General features: G+C 56.2%; 1 long non-coding RNA gene across 1 annotated transcript; it reads left to right on the forward strand.

Annotated features, from left to right (window-relative positions):
* The first annotated feature begins 851 nt into the window (after positions 1–851).
* On the forward strand, positions 852–7308 carry LOC133362753 (uncharacterized). The gene is made up of 4 exons (XR_009757529.1): positions 852–932; positions 3360–3548; positions 4043–4109; positions 6771–7308. It is a non-coding gene; the product is annotated as an uncharacterized LOC133362753 (long non-coding RNA).
* Positions 7309–9341: the final 2033 nt, after the last annotated feature.

The raw sequence follows: 9341 nt of genomic DNA on the forward strand, positions 1-9341 counted from the left end.
GTGGGTGGGTGGGTGAGTGAGTGAGTGAGTGGGAGGGTGGGTGGGTGGGTGTGCGGGTGAGTGAGTGAGTGAGTGGGTGGGTGGGTGGGTGAGTGGGTGGGTGGGTGGGTGAGTGGGTGGGTGGGTGGGTGAGTGGGTGGGTGGGTGAGTGGGTGGGTGAGTGGGTGGGTGAGTGAGTGGGTGGGTGAGTGAGTGGGTGGGTGGGTGAGTGAGTGGGTGGGCGGTTGAGTAGGTGGTTGAGTGGGTGGTTGAGTGGGTGGTTGAGTGGGTGGGTGGTGATGCTACTACTACTGATGATGATGCTATTGCTGCTGCTGCTACTACTGATGATGATGCTATTGCTGCTGCTGCTACTACTGATGATGCTATTGCTGCTGCTGCTACTACTGATGATGCTATTGCTGCTGCTGCTGCTACTACTGATGATGCTATTGCTGCTGCTGCTGCTACTACTGTTGATGATGATACTCAGGTTAACACGTAGCAGGCTTCGCGACCAATATCATCCAAAAGAGGTTTTTGGGTTAGATCACGTAAATATATAAATGATGTGTCGTTAAAACCCGCGACCACCCGACACAGCCAACTCGTGAGGGTTGTCACGTAAACAGAACGTGGCCAATGTACATGTGTGTGTGTTTGGATGGATGGGTTTTGCGAGTTGAGATGATTTAGAAACGCGCTCAGTGTATCTTTGCTGTGTGGCCAGACCACCGACGTGTCATCCACGTAACGCAGCACACTGAGACCATCTGCTTGCTCCTGCCAGGAGCGCTTTGTGGGATGTCGCTACCGCCACGCGCTGCCTCAGCCTGCAGGCGCCGCTGAGTACTGCGTCCGCGTGAGAGTCATAGTCAACTACCCGCGGTGGAAGACAGGGGAGTGGTCTCCCCTGTCGTGTGTCTCCGTCCCTCCACCACACAGCGCCGTGGGTGAGTGGGTGAGTGGGTGGGTGGGTGAGTGGGTGGGTGGGTGAGTGGGTGGGTGAGTGGGTGGGTGGTTGAGTGAGTGGGTGGGTGAGTGTGTCAGTGAGTGGGTGAGTGGGTGGGTGAGTGGGTGGGTGAGTGTGTCAGTGAGTGGGTGAGTGGGTGGGTGGGTGGGTGAGTGGATGGGTGAGTGGGTGGGTGGGTGAGTGTATGAGTGAGTGGGTGTGTGAGTGGGTGGGTGGGTGAGTGGGTGGGTGGGTGGGTGAGTGGGTGGGTGGGTGAGTGAGTGAGTGGGTGTGTGAGTGAGGGTGGGGAGCGGTAGTGCAGCGGTTAGCGCACTGCGCTATGAACCCGGCGACACGAGTTCGATTCCCGCTCACGGCCAACACCAGTGACGATTATCTGAACCGGTCCCGGGCCTCCCCTAGGTCGACTCAGCCTCAAATGACCCAGCCAACGCAGCCTTGCCTGGCGGAGGAGCTCACCGATGGGACTTTGTCCAGATCTTTCTGGGATTTATGAGCTCCTCACACAATCCAGCCTGGTTAAACCCAGGATGGATCGTAGGCAGGCCAGCCTTAATGTTTTTAAGCGGCGAATATGTTCCATTAGGGGGGTCCACTTTTCGCAAGCGTAGAGAAGGGAGGGAATGATTGTGGCCGAGAAGATCTGAAGCTTCGTGCAGAGCAACAGACCAGGTAGCTTCCACACACCGTTACACAACCAATGAAAAGATATTGCCGCTTGACTGATTCGGAGTGAGACCTCTGCTGTTAAACCGGAGCCGGCCATGATCACACTGCCCAGGTATGGGAAACTCTCCACTCTCTCCACAACTGCCCCATCACCAAATGGGAGTTGTGGGGGTGGAGTGTCCAATGGTACAAAATACCCAGGCAGGTGCTTAGTTTTGGTGGGTCTGATGGTAAGGCCCCACCTCTTAGTGGCACGCTCCAGTCTCAGCAGCAGCGCCTCCAAATCCTCCTCTGAGTGAGCAGCAATTACTAGATCATCGGCATACATAACATGGTTGAGCAATAGGGAGCTATCCCTTGACCGCACCTGGGCATCAATCAGCCTCCCATTGTATCTGTACCAGATGGAAATTCCTCTGGTACAGCCATCGAAGGCTTCACGAACTACGTGGTCAAAATAGATGTTCAATAATGTGGGAGCTAGAGGACATCTCTGTTGCACCCCAAGGTAAAAAGGGAATGGCTCTGACTCCCAGCCACGTAGTTTTACCCGGGCCCGCTCACCATCACGAAGGTCCTTAATAATCGTGAGCAGAGGGTCAGGGACTGCAAAAGCACGAACAATGACCCAGAGCCCAGGCCTACTGATGGTATCATAGGCCTTGACCAGGTCAATAAAGCAGAGATGTAGGTCTTGTTGGAATTCCCTCCACCTCTGCTGTAGCAGACGGACAGAAAATATGGCATCTGTGCAGGACCGCCCTTTCCTGAAACCACATTTGGGCTACGCAAGCCTCTCCTCAGTGTGCCTGGCAAGGCGATGTTGAATAGACACACAGACACACATAGACAGACACACACAGACAGACACAGGCAGATAAAGATCCCCCGTATAGCCTTAACAGACTGTAGGGGCAAGTGCTGTTAGCGAGCACCTATGAAGGCCGGAACGGTACACACAGACAGACACACAGACACAGACAGACACACACAGACAGACACACAGACACAGACAGACACACACAGCCACACACAGACAACAACAACCGCCATTTGCCACTAAGTGGTGGTGACATCACCACGACGCTTGTGCCAGGCCACACACACAGACAAACAGACAGCCACAGACACACACAGACACACACGGACAGACACTGCCACACACAGACAAACACAGACACACAGAGACACACACAAGACAGACACAGAAAAGTGATGAAGACCAAAACCTCATCACTAACCTCATACAACAACACTGATCAGCATCCCACTCTGTCTGTGTCTCCCTGTCTCTCTGTTTCTCTGTCTGTATCTGTCTCACTGTGTCTCTCTGTCTGTGTCTCCCTGTCTCTCTGTCTGTATCTGTCTCGCTGTGTCTCTCTGTCTGTGTCTCCCTGTCTCTCTCTCTGTCTCTCTGTCTGTATCTGTCTCACTGTGTCTCTCTGTCTGTGTCTCTCTGTCTTTCTCTGTCTCTCTGTCTGTATCTGTCTCACTGTGTCTCTCTGTCTGTGTCTCCCTGTCTCTCTCTCTGTCTCTCTGTGTATCTGTCTCACTGTGTCTCTCTGTCTGTGTCTCCCTGTCTCTCTCTCTGTCTCTCTGTCTGTATCTGTCTCACTGTGTCTCTCTGTCTGTGTCTCCCTGTCTCTCTCTGTTTCTCTGTCTGTGTCTGTCTCTCTCTGTCTTTATCTGTCTCCCCGCGTCTCACCGTATCTCCCCGCGTGTGTCCCCAATCCCGTAGCCGCCACCACCGCCGCCACCTCCCGCTCCTCCCGACCCTCGTCCGCGGTGTCTACGGGAGACGAGGCGACGCTCCCCGCCGGTGGCGGCAGCGCCTCCATCAGCTTGATGGCGGCCATAGCGGTGCTGGCGATCCTCCCCTTCGTGGTGTGCACCACGTGGGGCACACGGAGTGCCGGCAAACGTGGCGGTGAGTGTTGTGGTGGCTATGAGATGTTGACGGTGAGCGTTGTGGTGGCGTTGTGGTGACGTTGTGGTGGCTATGAGATGTTGACGGTGAGCGTTGTGGTGGCGTTGTGGTGGCTATGAGATGTTGACGGTGAGCGTTGTGGTGGCGTTGTGGTGACGTTGCGGTGGCGTTGTGGTGGCTATGAGATGTTGCCGGTGAGCGTTGTGGTGGCTATGAGATGTTGACGGTGAGTGTTGTGGTGGCGTTGTGGTGGCTATGAGATGTTGCCGGTGAGCGTTGTGGTGGCTATGAGATGTTGACGGTGAGTGTTGTGGTGGCGTTGTGGTGGCTATGAGATGTTGACTGCCTCGCCTGGTACACGGGAGGTCGTGGGTTCGATCACGACCCTGACGACGCCTGCTGCTGCTGCTGCTGGTGTGTATTTGGAGTTTGCTCCGCACTCACGTGCCTCGTGAGTTTCTCTCCGCACTCTGCGCGATGTTCTCGTTCCCCAGCGGACGAGCAAGGAGGGAGCTCCCCGAGCCTGGTGCCTGAGAGAGATGCCGTCTCTGCCGAGTGCAGGTAGCCACCAACACTAACACCATCGCCACCACCACCACCAACACCACAGCCACCATCACCACCAACACTAACACCATCACCAACACCACCACCGCCACCACCACCATCGTCACCGCCACCGCCACCACCACCATCATCATCATCACCACCACCATCACCGCCACCACCACCATCATCATCACCACCGCCACCACCATCATCATCACCACCACCGTCACCACCACCACCATCACCGCCACCATCACCGCCACCACCGCCGCCGCCACCACCGCCACCACCATCATCACCACCGCCACCACCACCATCCCAGACACTGAGAGTTCTTGACCACCTCGCCTGGTACGCAGGAGGTCGTGGGTTCAATCCCAGAAACTGAGAGATGTTGACCACCTCGCCTGGCACGCAGGAGGTCGTGGGTTCAATCCCAAACACTGAGAGATGTTGACCACCTCGCCTGGCACGCAGGAGGTCGTGGGTTCAATCCCAGAAACTGAGAGATGTTGACCACCTCGCCTGGTACGCAGGAGGTCGTGGGTTCAATCCCAGACACTGAGAGATGTTGACCACCTCGCCTGGCACGCAGGAGGTCGTGGGTTCAATCTCAGACACTGAGAGATGTTGACCACCTCGCCTGGCACGCAGGAGGTCGTGGGTTCAATCCCAGACACTGAGAGATGTTGACTACCTCGCCTGGAACGCAGGAGGTCGTGGGTTCAATCCCAGACACTGAGAGATGTTGACCACCTCGCCTGGAACGCAGGAGGTCGTGGGTTCAATCCCAGACACTGAGAGATGTTGACCACCTCGCCTGGCACGCAGGAGGTCGTGGGTTCAATCCCAGACACTGAGAGATGTTGACTACCTCGCCTGGCACGCAGGAGGTCGTGGGTTCAATCCCAGACACTGGGAGATGTTGACCACCTCGCCTGGCACGCAGGAGGTCGTGGGTTCAATCCCAGACACTGAGAGATGTTGACCAGCTCGCCTGGCACGCAGGAGGTCGTGGGTTCAATCCCAGACACTGAGAGATGTTGACTACCTCGCCTGGCACGCAGGAGGTCGTGGGTTCAATCCCAGACACTGGGAGATGTTGACCACCTCGCCTGGCACGCAGGAGGTTGTGGGTTCAATCCCAGACACTGAGAGATGTTGACCAGCTCGCCTGGTACGCAGGAGGTCGTGGGTTCAATCCCAGACACTGGGAGATGTTGACCACCTCGCCTGACACGCAGGAGGTCGTGGGTTCAATCCCAGACACTGAGAGATGTTGACTACCTCGCCTGGCACGCAGGAGGTCGTGGGTTCAATCCCAGACACTGAGAGATGTTGACCACCTCGCCTGGCACGCAGGAGGTCGTTGGTTCAATGCCAGACATTGAGAGATGTTGACCACCTCGCCTGGCGCGCAGGAGGTCGTGGGTTCAATGCCAGACACTGAGAGATGTTGACCACCTCGCCTGACACGCAGGAGGTCGTGGGTTCAATGCCAGACACTGAGAGATATTGACCAGCTCGCCTGGTACGCAGGAGGTCGTGGGTTCAATCCCAGACACTGAGAGATGTTGACTACCTCGCCTGGCACGCAGGAGGTCGTGGGTTCAATCCCAGACACTGGGAGATGTTGACCACCTCGCCTGGCACGCAGGAGGTCGTGGGTTCAATCCCAGACACTGAGAGATGTTGACCAGCTCGCCTGGTACGCAGGAGGTCGTGGGTTCAATCCCAGACACTGGGAGATGTTGACCACCTCGCCTGACACGCAGGAGGTCGTGGGTTCAATCCCAGACACTTGAGAGATGTTGACTACCTCGCCTGGCACGCAGGAGGTCGTGGGTTCAATCCCAGACACTGAGAGATGTTGACCACCTCGCCTGGCACGCAGGAGGTCGTTGGTTCAATGCCAGACATTGAGAGATGTTGACCACCTCGCCTGGCACGCAGGAGGTCGTGGGTTCAATGCCAGACACTGAGAGATGTTGACCACCTCGCCTGACACGCAGGAGGTTGTGGGTTCAATCCCAGACACTGAGAGATGTTGACTACCTCGCCTGGCACGCAGGAGGTCGTGGGTTCAATCCCAGACACTGAGAGATGTTGACCACCTCGCCTGGCACGCAGGAGGTCGTTGGTTCAATGCCAGACATTGAGAGATGTTGACCACCTCGCCTGGCACGCAGGAGGTCGTGGGTTCAATCCCAGACACTGAGATATGTTGACCACCTCGCCTGGCACGCAGGAGGTCGTGGGTTCAATGCCAGACACTGAGAGATGTTGACTACCTCGCCTGGCACGCAGGAGGTCGTGGGTTCAATCCCAGACACTGAGATATGTTGACCACCTCGCCTGGCACGCAGGAGGTCGTGGGTTCAATGCCAGACACTGAGAGATGTTGACCACCTCGCCTGGCACGCAGGAGGTCGTGGGTTCAATGCCAGACACTGAGAGATGTTGACCACCTCGCCTGGCACGCAGGAGGTCGTGGGTTCGATCCCCACCCTTGACGACGCCCGCCGATGTTTATTCGGTGGTCGCGTGACGTCTTCCGAATTAGAAATGTTTAGTCTACGAAACGGGCGCGAATAAGTTCCACTGTGCGTGCAACTCTCACGCGCTGCCCGGTACGTGCGCATCACCCTCGCCTACTTTCTCCGCTCCCTCCAGCGACGAGGAGGCCGCCACGGCGCGGATGACAGAGCGGCACGCGGAGACGGAGGTGTAAGAGGAGAAGAGGTGGAGGATGAGGTGTCAAGAGTCGGAGTCGGAAGTTTGTGTGTTTGTGGGCAAAGCGGCCACTGTAGTAGTACCGTCCTTGTTGCTGTTGTTATATTGATGGTGAAAAGTTATTTACCACCCACCCCCCTCACCCCGACTTTATATTGAAGCTTTTAGTTGTGTGATGTCCGGTACTCACACAGAGACCCAAAGACTCGCCACACAGAGACCCACAGAGTCACCACACAGAGACCCACAGACTCACCACACAGAGACCCACAGACTCACCACACAGAGACCCATAGACTCACCACTCAGAGACCCACAGACTCACCACTCAGAGACCCACAGACTCACCACACAGAGACCCATAGACTCACCACTCAGAGACCCACAGACTCACCACTCAGAGACCCACAGACTCACCACACAGAGACCCACAGACTCACCACACAGAGACCCATAGACTCACCACTCAGAGACCCACAGATTCACCACTCAGAGACCCACAGACTCACCACACAGAGACCCACAGACTCACCACACAGAGACCCATAGACTCACCACTCAGAGACCCACAGACTCACCACTCAGAGACCCACAGACTCACCACACAGAGACCCACGGAGTCACCACACAGAGACCCACAGACTCACCACACAGAGACCCACAGACTCACTACACACAGACCCATAGACTCACCACACAGAGACCCATAGACTCACCACTCAGAGACCCACAGACTCACCACTCAGAGACCCACAGACTCACCACACAGAGACCCACAGACTCACCACACAGAGACCCACAGACTCACCACACAGAGACCCACAGACTCGCATAGAGACCCACAGACTCACCACGCAGAGACTCGCCACACAGACTCACCACACAGAGAGACCCACAGACTCACCACACAGAGACCCACAGACTCACCACACAGAGACCCACAGACTCACCACACAGAGACCCACAGACTCACACAGCAGAGACCCACAGACTCACCACACAGAGACCCACAGACTCACCACACAGAGACCCACAGACTCATCACACAGAGACCCACAGACTCACACAGAGACCCACAGACTCACACAGCAGAGACCCACAGACTCACCACGCAGAGACCCACAGACTCACCACACAGAGACCCACAGACTCACACAGCAGAGACCCACAGACTCACCACACAGAGACCCACAGACTCACCACACAGAGACCCACAGACTCATCACACAGAGACCCACAGACTCACACAGAGACCCACAGACTCACCACACAGAGACCCACAGACTCACACAGAGACCCACAGACTCACCACACAGAGACCCATCACACAGAGACCCACAGACTCACCACACAGAGTGGTGAGGGTGGTGGTGGGTGGTGGTGGGTGGGTGGTGGTGGGTGGTGGTGGTGAGGGTGGTGGTGAGGGTGGTGGGTGGTGGTGGTGGGTGGGTGGTGGTGAGGGTGGTGGTGGGTGGTGGTGAGTGTGGTGGGTGGTGGTGGTGAGGGTGGTGGTGGTGAGGGTGGTGGTGGTGAGGGTAGTGGTGGGTGGTGGTGAGTGTGAGTGTGCGTTGTTGAGGGCAGGTCCATAATATATTTTCCAGAACTATCCGAGAGAATCGACAGAAAAGCGTCGTCCGTTCGACTCGGGGGGAGTGGGGGTGGTCGCTTTGCCCATCGCGGTTCTGTTTGTCGTCGCCACGTGTCCCAGCGTTGGAGGAGACGTGGCCTCGTCTCTCCCTGCCTGGCTGCCTGCCCCGTGAGTGAGTGAGGCTGCCTGCCCAGCTGTTTTGTTGTTTGCTGGGGGAGACATTGTGGTGCTGGTGGTGGTGCTGGTGATGGTAATAAAAGTGGCAAGTTCACTTACCTGGGCTGGAACTGCTCTGAGCAGGTGGGCGCATCGTGATGATGTTGTTGTTGTTGTGCACGAGACTTGAACTAGAAACTAGACCGCGTTTTATTTTAGCGGGCAAGGGCCTCATTGAGATGCTGTGTGTGTAAGCTCTCTTTTCGAAGGCCCTGACCTGGGCATTACCGATGATAGTTCTACCAATGAGGTTCATCATCATCATCACGTGAACCTTTATAGCAGTTGGCAAAGACTCTAGCAACTCACGTCTCTCAAATGTGGAGGGGAAAACCAGAGGGCCCGGAAAGAAAATCCACTCGACAACAGAAAGACAAGAGAGACACAAACTCTATGCAGCAGCTGCAGCATCAACTGCCAGTCTCTGTGCGTGTCTGTGTCTCTGCGTGTGTCTGTGTCTGTAACGGTGTGTCTGTGTCTATGTCTCTGCGTGTCTTTGTGTCTCTGCGTGCATGTCTCTGTGTGTCTCTACGTGTCTCTGCGTGTGTGTCCATGTCTCTGTGTGTGTGTGTCTCTGCATGTCTACGTGTGTGTCCATGTCGTCTCTGTGTGTGTCTGTGTCTCTGTGTGTGTGTCTGTGTGTGTGTCTATGTCTCTGTGTGTGTGTCTGTGTCTCTGCATGTGTGTCTCTGTGTGTCTCTGCGTGT

The sequence above is a fragment of the Lethenteron reissneri genome, unplaced genomic scaffold (genome assembly GCF_015708825.2).
Source record: "Lethenteron reissneri isolate LAM-NWPU_2019-01 unplaced genomic scaffold, ASM1570882v1 scaffold_1605, whole genome shotgun sequence".
NCBI classification, from domain to species: domain Eukaryota; kingdom Metazoa; phylum Chordata; class Hyperoartia; order Petromyzontiformes; family Petromyzontidae; genus Lethenteron; species Lethenteron reissneri.